This window comes from Loxodonta africana, chromosome 9 (assembly GCF_030014295.1).
Source record: "Loxodonta africana isolate mLoxAfr1 chromosome 9, mLoxAfr1.hap2, whole genome shotgun sequence".
Lineage (NCBI taxonomy): Eukaryota > Metazoa > Chordata > Mammalia > Proboscidea > Elephantidae > Loxodonta > Loxodonta africana.
Window position 1 is genome coordinate 17658540 of NC_087350.1, and position 12692 is coordinate 17671231.

Sequence of the window (12692 nt, forward strand, 5' to 3'; positions counted from 1 at the left end):
ACCTTGCAAAGGTTGTTGGCTTGTTCTGGATCCAGCTGCTGTCTCTTGTCTGACCCCTGGTCCTTGGGACTTGAGCTAGCAGCTTACCTGTCCATCTTGGGATTCACCGATTTGCACAGCCTGTGAGCAAGAGCCCTGCTCCCCAACCTGCCGATCTTGGGTTCACCAGCCCCTGCAGGTACATGACTCAGGAGAAACCTTGCGGTCTTGCCTGCCGACCTTGGGGATTCCTCAACTGTCACAACCTGTGGGCGGGATCCATGCTCTCCAACCTGCTCATCTTGGGTTCACCAGCTTCTGCGGCTCAGTGAATTGGGAAAAGACTCTATCCTGATCCAAGGACTTGGGACACTCCAACCCCTACAATCGCATGAGCTGTTTCCTTAATCCAAATCTCTCTCTATATATTTATATGCATTACTGGTTTTGCTTCTCTAGAGAACCCAGCCTAAGACAAGATTGACTCAAGATACAGGCTACACTAATCCTGCCTCATTAACGTAACAAAGACAACCCATCCCCAGGTAGGATTATAACCACAGGCATAGAGGTTAGGATTTACAACACATTTTGGGGGACACAATTCAGTCCACAACATTCAACCCTTTGGCCCCCCAAAATTCATGTTCTTGCCACATACAAAACACATTCACTCCATCACATCATCTCAAAAGTCTTAAATCAACTCCAAGTCCAAAATCTCATGTTCCTGAATCGTCTAAATCAAATGTGGGTGAGACACTAGGTATATTCCATTCTGCGGCAAAATTCCTCTTCATCTGAGAGTCCGTGAAGTGTAGAATACAGGTTATCTGCTTCCAAAATGCAATGGTAGAACAGGCACAGGGCAGACATTTCTATTACGAATGGGAGGAATTGGAGAGAAAGAAGGGGTAACAGGCACCCAAGGAAGTCCAAAACCCAGAATAACAAATTATATTAGCTCTCAAGGTTCGAAAGTTCATTATTGGCAGCTTCCAATTTTCCTAGATTCATACTTCATAAATTCTATATTCTGGTTTTTTAATGGATGTTTGAAACTGTTTCCTCTCATTTTGAGTCATCCCATGCCAGCAAATGAAGATCCCCAAAACTGGACTCCATCCGCATCATTAAGGTTGACTTTACTTTGAGGAGGCAGCTCTTCCCCAGTCTATTTTGAGTGCCTTGCAACCTGAGGGGCTTATCTTCTGGCACTATATCAGACAATGTTCTGCTGCTATTCATAAGGTTTTTAGTGGCCAATTTTTTCAGAAGTAGACTGCCAGGTCCTTCTTCCTAGTCTGTCTTAGTCTGGAAGCTCTGCTGAAACCTGTCCACCATGGGTGACCCTGCTGGTGTTTGAAATACTGGTGGAATAGCTTCCAGCATTACAGCAACGCCCAAGCCTCCACAATACAACAAACTGACAGACACACCTTAAAACTCTCCCAGCCTCTACCCATTGCCCAATTCCAAAACCACTTCCACATTTTAGGTATCTGTTAGAGCAGCTCTCGGTGCCAAATTCTTAGTTATCTAGTGCTGCTATAACAGAAATACCACAAATAAGTGGCTTTAACAAACAGATTTATTTTCTCAGTTTACCCATTGCTGTCAAGTCAATTCTAACTCATAGCAACCCTATAGAACAGAGTAGGACTGCCCCATAGAATTTTCAAGGAATGCCTGATGGATTCGAACTGCCGACATTTTGGTTAGCACTATGCCACAGTTTAGGAGTCCAAATTCAGGGAGCTGATTGTAGCAGAAGGCTTTCTCTCTCAGCTCTGGAGGAGGGTCCTCATCTCAGCTTCTGCTTCCTAATTTCTTGGCGATCTCCATGCGTCTTGGCACCTATCTTACCCAATCTCTCTTCCACTTGCTTGTTTAATCTTTTATCTCTCAAAAGAGACTGACTCAAGATACACCCAACACTAACCTTGTCTCATTAACATAACAAAGACAACCCATTCCCAAATGGGATTATAACCACAGGCATAGAGGTTAGAATTTACAAAACGTATTTTTGGGATACACAATTCAATCCATAACACTCCCATAGCCTTTGTCTTTGGCCATCTTTGAAAATAGAATGTGCAGCGTTCAAACTGAGTTTTCTCTGAGAAAGGATTAATTCATCTTCTCTTGGAGCAACAGGCTAGTTCAGACTACTGTCCACAGAATTCTAGAACCACAACCCAAGACTAAGGAAACTTCTAGGTGATAAATTGAAGGAAAGCGTGATACCCCTTCTAGTCAAATATTTAAGCTTCAAGTCTGTCAAAACAGACGGAATGTCTAACCTAGACATTCAAATGTCTAAACTAGTATGAAGATACATGAAATTTTTGTAACTTTCAAAGACATTTATATTTATTTAAACTGTGAAGAATCCCAAACTGTATCATCTAAATGCATTTTTCAAAAGAAACCAATAGACTTGAAAACACATTTTGAGTCCCATAAAACTCTTTGTCTGAAGAAAAAGATTAGCATCAGTATTTCCTGAATTCCAGACATCTTCATAGTTTCTTAAAAAAAAAGACATAGTTTCTTGCCCTACCTAAATTGCAAAGGAATTAAGGGAAGGTAAGCTAAAAATGATCCAGCAAATTATAAAGGAGGGATTTGCTTAGACAGGAGTGTGGCTATAACCGTTGGGCATCTTCTTAGTGGAGGGAAAGGACTCAAAGTAATTAGGAAACCCCATTCACAGCAGCATGTCCATTTCAATCACCATCACCAAGGTACATTTATAAATCTTATGCAAGTGCGAGCCTGCCTGTTTGTGCCAGCGTTTTATAATTGAAGAAAAAGTTAATGGTAATAAGGTCACATTTGTGTTTTTGCCTACAGAATTTGAAATTGGCTGTGCTTTCGAAACTCATTCCCTTGTGACTGATTAAAAAAATCTAAAAAGCAAAGGAAAACTTGAATTTTAAAAAGAGGAAATATTAGTAGAGTTATGAGGACATATATGTATATGTATAGGTTGTTATGAGTCGGAATCTACTGGATAGCAACAGGTTTGGGTTTTTGTTTGTTTGTTTTGTGGTATGTATATCCTAAGTTGCTTTACTTTGAACACTGAATTTCACCAATGTTCATATCATTTCTATTTTTAAATAAATTAAAAAGTGAAACTATTACCAACAGCTGCTCCATGTACATTTTAAAGCTACCATAGTTCATATTTTGAAACTTTCTTTTTTATATATATATTTATTCATTCAACAAGTATTTATTGAGCATCTTCTTTGTAGCAGTGCCGTGCTGGGCGCTGGGGACGAGGATGAGAAGCAAATAGTCCTGGTCCCTCCCTAGCAGAGCTCACATTCCTGCGGGGAGACAGTGGATCAAACAATCACAAAATCCATGCGTGGTCGTTGCAAAGAGGGTGCACAGAAGACAATCAGGGCAAAAAACCGGGGGACTTGACCTACTCTGGGGTTCTACTATGGCTTCCCTGAGCCTGTGCAATCTCAGCCGAATTTGGGATTTCACACGTGTTAGCCCTGCAGAAGAAGAAAAGCCACCTGGGCAAGGAGGAGCTTGGTCCACCATCCTGGGAGGTGGGCAGGTGTGGCCCCTGCTACTTAAATCAGGAAGAAGGGCACAGGGAGGGTAAGCGCTTGCTGCCAACCAGAACTGCCCTAGTTAAGCAGCTGCCTTCCCTCCTGTCCTGAGCTCTGCCTGGCGCTGTCTTTCAACTTCAATGTCCATGCTTTGTAGCCAAAAGCTTTGGTGCACATTTCCTGATTTTTTTTTCCCTAATATATCAGACGGTCGCTATGAGTCAGAATCTACTCTTTGGCAGTGGGTTTGGTTTTGGGTTATATCAGAAGGAGCCTGGGTGGCGCAAGTGGTTTGCAATCGGCTGCTGACCTGCCGGTTGGCAGTTGGAACGTACATACCCAGCGTCTCATGGAAGAAAGGCCTAGCAACTGCTTCTGAAAAGATTAGTCAGGAAAACCCTATAGAGCAGTTCTCCTCTTGAACACATGGCATCACCATGAATTGGAATCTACTCTATGGCAAGGGAACAGCAAAGTATCAGAGAGGTCAGTAAGAAAGACAGGTGAAGGCCCACCTTCCAAACCTGTTTAAAGTCTCTTTCTTCTTTAACAGCAAGACTCCAGTGATTTGGCATGTTTCTTGGTCCTCCCAGCAAGCCCTGCTTCCTAAGCAGCTGACAAGTTGGGGGACTTTCTGCTTGATGCATCTTTCCCCCTCCATTATCCCTCCCTTGCCTTCCAACTTGTCCTTCCCCAGCCATCATCCCACCCCACCCCCTCAGCAAACACCCATGCTGAGAACATGGTCTACTCTTTTTGTTTTTCTAACCTGTCAGATGGCCCAGCAAGCTCTTGCTATTGCCTAATCAATACATTTTGGGTGAACATGTTTCCTTCATTGCTTTTCATGGACTGCAGTTTCTCATCCTATGGTCCTTAACAGGAAGTGTCTTCAGGACAGAGCTTCAGGACTGAGGCTAGGCCTCATCACCAAACATTCCATAATCTAGAGCTTATTTCTTTAATCTGCAACTGCTTCCCAAAGTAATAATTAAACAATAACACAACATCTAGTATTCATAGAGGATTACGGACGGCTTCGTATTGTATCATTTCATTTGACACCAAACAGGCTCTAACAAACACTCAGTATTAGGGTCTTAGGGTCTTCTATTTTTTTTTTTCCATGAGTTGGAATTTGCCACTTCTGATGTGATAAGAGAGTCCAAAGTTCATCTTTCTTGCCTTGTGTGTTTCACATCTTTTCTGCATGTCCTCCAGTGAAGAAAATTCCTCCAGCAGATTGCTTAAGCTCTTTTCAAATCAGGACTTGTCAGTGGAGGGGGAAGAGGGGTATCTCCTTAAATGTGTCCAAAAGTCACCAGATAGAAAATTGTGAGCACATAAGTTATTTTTCTTGGCCAACAATGTCATTTTATAACTAAAGTTTTAGTTGAACGACAGTGGAGAAAACAAGAATTAATCCACATGACTTCATTGGGAAAAAAAAAAAAGCAAGCTCTGAAGGAGTTATGTGAGTCATTTTCTCGAAGTGAATCAATCTTATTGTGGTAGAAGAAACACGTAGTCCTGTCTACGAAACATAATTTTCTAGTTAAAAAAAGCAAGTCCTAAAGCAGCTGGTATAATTTGGTACAATTACGATAAAGAAAAAAGAAAAACCACAGACATATACACTCCTATATGTGCATTTAAAAAAGTTTTCAAAGGCTATAAACCAGATATATTTCTCGGAGGTGCTGAAAGGAGCCAGTTTCTCTTTGTGCTGTTTTGTTTCCATTTTTAAATAATGCAAATGCATCATCCTCATGACATAACAGATTCAGAAGTGTATAAAGAAACTTAAAAAGGAGAAGGCGGAAGATGGGGAGAAACACAGTCCTTAGATAACTTGTAAAAACGTTAAAAAAACTGGTTGACATGGCATTGACTCTGACACATGGTGACCCCTTGTGTGTCATGGAACTGTGCTCTGTAATGTTTCAAATGGTTGATTTTTCAGAAGCAGATTGCCAGGTCTTTCTTCTAAGGTGCCTCTGGGTGGACTCAAGCCTCCAACCAATAGTTAGCAGTTGAGCACGTTAACCGTGTGCACCACCCAGGGACTCTCCATATACAGGTAAATCCCTTGTTTGGGGGGATTTATCTTCCTGAATTGACATCGACACTGCTCAGCCAGTTCCATTAATATAGCATGCATATGCATATACTAAGTAACTTCACTAGCCAGTTGGCTCCGTGTGTCGTCCAGATCGTTCTCAGCAACACAGAGCCTCTCTGGGAATGATGAGCTGTTGGCTCAAACTCACTGGTACAGCCAAGCATGATAGGGAGGGAGCTGTGCTGATAGCCCAAAAGGAAGATGAACAATGAAGGAAAATGCCAAGGGACAAGGTTCTGGTACTTTACCGGGAATGGGACTGGTACAAACTGTAAACATGCTCGGCTGAAAACTGAAAGGCTGGAGGTTTGAGTCCACCCAGAGGCACCTTAGAAGAAAGGCCTGGTGATTTACTTCCAAAAAATCAGCCATTGAAAACCCTGTGCAGCACAGTTCTCCTCTCACACACGTGGGGCTGCTATGAGTCAGGGTCAACTCAACGGCAACTGGTTATTGGGAACAGGAAACTGGCTCTCGACACGGTTCCAAAGAATTTGTTCCCCCTTCCTTTCCTCGCCCTCTCATAAACCCATACCTCAAAAGTGGGACAGTATATTGAGGCATTAACAGAACTGTCCTTACCCAGCTTTCGGTACGCTTTCTCTTGGTTCTACATTCAGGAAGTAGCAATAGGTTGCTAATCACACGATTGCCTCTCTTCCACCCCCCAAGCGGAGGGCTAATAAGGCAGGAGTAAAGGGCAAGTCCTTTACTTTGGTTTCTAAATTTTGCTCTTGAAAATCATAGCAGAGAAAAAAAAATCATAGCAGAGCATTTCACTGGGAAGGGGCATGAGGAAACTTTCTGGGGTGATGGTAGTATTTTATTGCTGGATAAGGATTTGCGTTATTCAAGTGTATGCATTTGTCAGACCTCAAAGAATGTTCACTAAAGATTTGTGCATTTCATTGTATATAAATTTTACATTAAAAGAAAAGAATCGTAAACAAATATTGAACCCTAGTTAATGATATGCCTGCCAAAGTATTTAGGAGGAAGTACTGGTGTCTGCAAAGGATTTTGAAATGCATGAAAAATACAATGGCTTGATAGATGAACAGAGCAAAGGGTAAATAGATATGAGATAAAACAGGTATTAAAATGTTAATGATAGAATCTAGGAGGTGGGTAACTGTATTCACTATAAAATTCTTTCAATTTCGTTGTGTGTTTGAAACCATCATAATAAAAATTGAGAAAAAAATCATAGCAGAGATGAGATTCCAAAGAGCCAAAGAAAATTTTACTTTCAAGAGTCCTGCCTAATGAGACAGAAAAATATTTTTTGTTATTTGTTTTTTAATTCTGAAAGAATTAAAGAGCCAAAAGCATTACATCAGTTTTATTCCATGAACAAAAAAAGAGCAGTTTCTATCCAAGCTCATGAAGGAGCCTCAGGCTAAGGCAGAGAAAGGGATCTGGGGAGAAGAGCAGGAAAGTAAAACTTTGGTGCAGGCCCTTGAGAAACCCGGGGTTGGGCCGGGGAGGGTCGCAGAGAAGTGACAGAACCCTCCAGCATATGGGGTGTCTGGGAACACAGAGCCTGTGTCTCACATCTCTCTCAGGTCTCTGGCATAAGAGCCCTTCAAAGTTTCCCCAGGCCACCACAGACAGCTGCAATGGACTAGAAAAAAAGTGGGTCTGATCCAGGCCTATGGAGACCCGAGAGCCTTCCCACCAGCCAAATGGGCAACTGAGAGGGACCAGAGGGCTTATAGAACCTGCATGACTAAGGCCGACCAAAAACCAAACCAAACCCATTGCCATCAAGTTGATTCCAACTCATAGTGCTCCTATATGACAGAGTAGAACTGCCTCATAGAGTTTCCAAGGAGCGCCTGGTGGATTCAAACTGCCAACCTGTTGGTTAGCAGCCATAGCACTTAACCACTATACCATCAGAGTTTTCATGGCTGGGGCCAGGGGAGCCAAATGGACTACGGGAACCAGTGTCAGGTAGCAGAGAGGGACACCAAATGTCTAGGGCAAAGGCAGCAGGGGATGGGGTATAAATGACCAGAAGCTCATAGGGACTTTCTAATCTCAGCACACCTGAAAATGGACAGTGGTCAACGACCTTGCCCCTGTTCCGCCTTGCTGAGTCAGAACACTAGATATACCCCCACCTGCAGGAATGCAATGGGATCATCAACAGGAAGAAGGCAAGGAAGAGGGGAAAACAATCCTGAATTAACCAAGTCAACAATACTGATTTATAAACTAGAAGTGACTGAATTTCCTGGAATTGGCAAGACTGATCTTAGGTCATCAGAGGAAATGGTGACTCAAGGGCTAAGTTAAGTTCTGGTACATGGAAAAAAAAAAAAAAAAAAAGCTGCCCTTGAGGCGATTTCAACTCACAGCAACCCTATAGGACAGAGTTGAACTGCCCCACAGAGTTTACAAGGAGCGGTTGGTGGATTCGAATTACTGACCTTTTGGTTAGCAGCCAAGCTCTTAACTACTGGGCCAGAGAAATTTTTTAAAAATTATGTTTTGCACACTTGAGCCCATGAGTATAAAATTCATGCTGTGTACATATCACAACAAATTATGGATAACATTGTGAAGAATGAGAATTCCAGAACACTTAATTGTGTTCATGAGGAACCTGTATATAGATCAAGAGGCAGTTGTTCAAATACAAGAATGGGATACTGCATGGTTTAATGTCAGGAAAGGTGTGCATCAGAGTTGTATCCTTTCACCATACTTATTCAATCTGTGTGCTGAGCAAATAATCCAAGAAGCTAGACTATATGAAGAATGGGGCATCAAGATTGGAGGAAGACTCATTAACAACCTGCGTTATGCAGATGACACAGCCTTGCTTGCTGAAAGTGAAGAGGACTTGAAGCGACTTGAAGCACTTACTGATGAAGATCAAAGACAACAGCCTTCAGTATGGATTACACCTCAACATAAAGAAAACAAAAATTCTCACAACTGGACCAATAAGCAACATATGATAAATGCAGAAAAGATTGACGTTGTCAAGGATTTCATTTTACTTGGATCCACAATCAACACCCATGGAAGCAGCAGTCAAGAAATCAAAAGACATATTGCATTGGGCAAATCTGCTGTAAAAGACCTCTTTAAAGTGTTAAAAAGCAAAGATGTCACCTTGAAGGTTAAAGTGGGGCTGACACAAGCCATGGTGTTTTCAGTCGTCTCATATGCATGAGAAAGCTGGATGATGAGTTAAGGAAGACCAAAGAAGAATTGATACCTTTGGATTGTGGTACTGGCAAAGAGTATTGAATATACCATGGACTGCCAAAAGAAGGAAAAAATTTGTCTTGGAAGAAGTACAACTGGAATGTTCCTTAGAAGCAATGACAGAGAGGCTACGTCTCACATACTTTGGACATGTTATGAGGAGGAATGAGTTCCTGGAGAAGGACGTCATGCTTGGTAAAATAGAGGGTCAGTGAAAAAGAGGAAGACCTTCAACGAGATAGACTGACACAGTGGCTGCAACAATGGGCTTAAGCATAACAATTGAGATGATGGCACAGGACCAGGCAGTGTTTCTTTCTGTTGTACCTACAGTCACTATGAGTAGAAACCGACTGAACGGCACCCAACAACAACATATTATTATTATTATACACTGAGTGTATCTAAAATTTTTTTGAATAATGTAGAGAGACAGTATTTATTCAAATTCATAAGTTCCAGAATAGCTATGGGAAAAGTAATTTTCTCTAATTCATAGTTGCTAAAAATGCCTGAGTATGTGGGAAAGAAGTATTTTTTTTTAATTGTGCTTTAGGTGAAAGTTTACAGCTCAAGTTAGTTTCTCATATAAAAATTCATACACACATTGTTATGTGACCCTAGTTGCTATCCCTGTAATGTGACAGCCTGCTCCTCCTTTCCATCCTGGATTTCCCCTGTCCATTCAACAGCTCCTATCCCTTTCTGCCTTCTCATCTCACCTCTGGACAGGAGTTGCCCATTTAGTCTCATGTATCTTCTTGAACTAAGAAGCACACTTTTCATGAGTATCATTTTATGCCTTATAGTCCAGTCTAATCTTTTTCTGAAGAGTTGGCTTCAGGAATGATTTCAGTTCTGGATTAACAGAGTCTGGGGCCATGTACCCTACTTTTCTCCTGCTCTACCAGGGACTCTCTGTTGTGTTCCCTGTCAGGTGTTCCCTGTCAGGGAAGTCATTGGTGGTAGCCAGGCACCATCTAGTTCTGGGGAAGAGCTGCCTCTTCAAAGTAGAGTTGACCTTAATGACATGGATGGAGTCAAGCTTTCAGGACCTTCATTTGTTGATGTGGCATGACTTAAAATGAGAATAGCTGCAAACTTCCATTAATAATTGGAATGAGGAATGTACAAAGTACGAATCTAGGAAAATTTGAAATTGTCAAAAATGAAATGGAATACATAAACATAGATATCCTAGGCATTAATAAAATGAAATGGACTGGTGTTGGCCATTTAGAATTGGACAATCATATTGTTTACCATGCCAGGAATGAAAAATTGAAGAGGAATGCCATTGCATTCATTCATCATCACAAAGAACATTTCAAGATCTACCCTGAAGTACAATGCTGTCATGACAGGATAATATCTATATGCCTCCAAGAAGACCAGTTAAAACGAGTATTATTCAAATTTACACACCAATCAGTAAGGCCAAAGTTCAAGAACCTGGAGATTTTTTACCAACTTCTGCATGGATGTCAGAAGATACTCTGAAACTTGCTATTGAATGGAGAGTAGATAAAGTGAACAGGAGAAATGGTAAAGTAAAAGAGCTGGACAGAAGATTTCAAAGGGTGGCACAAGAAGACCAAGTGAAGTATTTTAATGAAATGTGCAAAGACCTGGAGTTAGAAAACCAAAAGGGAAGAACACACATTTCTCAAGCTGAGAGAACTGAAGAAAAAATTCAAGCCTCGAGTTGTAATATTGAAGGATTCTAGGGGGAAAATACTGAACAATGCAGAAAGCATCAAAAGAAGGTGAAAGGAATACAGAGTCACTGTACCAAAGAGAACTGGTGGGTGTTCAACTATTTCAGGAAGTAGCATATGATCAGGAACCGATGGTACTGAAGGAAGAAGTCCAAGCTGCACTAAAGGCATTGGCAAAAAACAATGCTCCAGGAATGGACAGAATACCAATTGAGGTGTTTCAACAAATGGATGCAGTGCTAAGGTGCTCACTTGCCTATGGCAAGAAATTTGGAAGACAGCTACCTGGCCAACCAACTGGAAGAGATCCACATTTGTGCCCATTCCAAAGCAAGGTGATCCAAAAGAATGTGGAAATTATCGAACAATATCTTTAGTATCACATGCAAATAAAATTTTGCTGAAGATAATTAAAAAATGGTTGCAGCAGTACATTGAAAAGGGAATGCCAGAGGCTCAAGCTGGATTCAGGACATGGAACTAGGGATATGGATCTTGGCTGAAAGCAGAGAATACTGGAAAGATGTTTACCTGTGTTTTATTGGCTATGCGAAGGCATTGGAGTGTGTGAATCATAACAAATTATGGATAACATTGCAAAGAATGGAAATTCCAGAACACCTAATTGTGCTCATGAAGAACATGTATATAGACCAAGAGGCAGTCGTTCAAACAGAACAAGGGGATACTGCGTGGTTTATAGTTAGGAAAAGTGTGCATCATCTTTATATCCTTTTACCATACTTATTCAATCTATATGCTGAGCAAATAATCTGAGAAACTGGACTATATGAGGAAAAATAGGTCTTCAGAATAGGTGAAAGACTCATTAACAATCTGTGATATACAGATGACACAACCTTGCTTGCTGAAAGAGAAGAAGCCTTGAAGCATTTACTGATGAAAATAAAAGGCCTTTAGTATAGATTATACCTCAACATAGAGAAAACAACAAACCCTCTCATCTGGATCAATAAGAAACATAATGATAAACAGAGAAAAGCTGAAGTTGTCAAGGATTTCACTTTACTTGGATTCACAATCAACGCCCATGAAACAGCAGTCAAGAAATCAATGTATTAAAAAAAATTTATTTATTTATTTATTTTACTTTGGGCAAATTTGCTGCAAAAGACCTCTTCAAAGTGCTAAAAAGCCAAGATGTCACCTTGAGGACTAAGGTGTGCCTGACCCAAGCCCTGTTATTTTTAATCACCTCTTATACATGTGAACGCTGAAGAACTGGTGCCTTTGAATTATGGTGTTGGCGAAGAATATTAACTATATCATAGATTGCTGGAAGAATGAATACATCTGTCTTGGAAGAAATACAGCCAGAATGCTCCTTAGAAGCATGGATGGGAAGACATAGCCTCACATACTTTGGACATGTTATGTACTAGGAGGGACCAGTCCCTGAAGAAGGACATCATGCTTTATAAAGTAGAGGTTCATCGAAAAAGAGAGAGCCCTTAATGATATGGATTGACACAGTGGCTTCAACAATGGGCTCAAATATAACAATGATTATGAGGATGGCACAAGACTAGAGAAAATCTTAGAGCATGAAGAACATAAAAATGACCTGGATAAAAGAACACTAAACCATGTTTTGAAAGTACTGTTAGTTACTCTCCATGTATGCCTGGTTTCTAGTAGCAAACAATCACTTGTGTCCTTGACTGGATCTGAATGATTTTTATCAACAACTTAAATGAATACATTGGAAGCAGCCCTGAAACCGATTGCCATCAAGTTGATTTTGACTCATAGCAGCTCTACCGGACAGAGTAGAACTACCCCGTAGGATTTCCAAGGCTGTAATCTTTACATAAGTAGACTGCCACAGTTTTCTCCCACAGAGAGGCGGGTGGGTTCAACCACCAACCCTTCATTAGCAGCCAAGTGCTTAACCACCAGGGTTCCTTATTGGAGGCACATAGAAGGCTTAAAATAAACTAACATGTGCTCACTCACACACACACACACGCACACACACACACACACACACACACACACACAAACCCATGCCACCCAGTAAGCCACCCCAAACACACATGAAACTGAAATAAA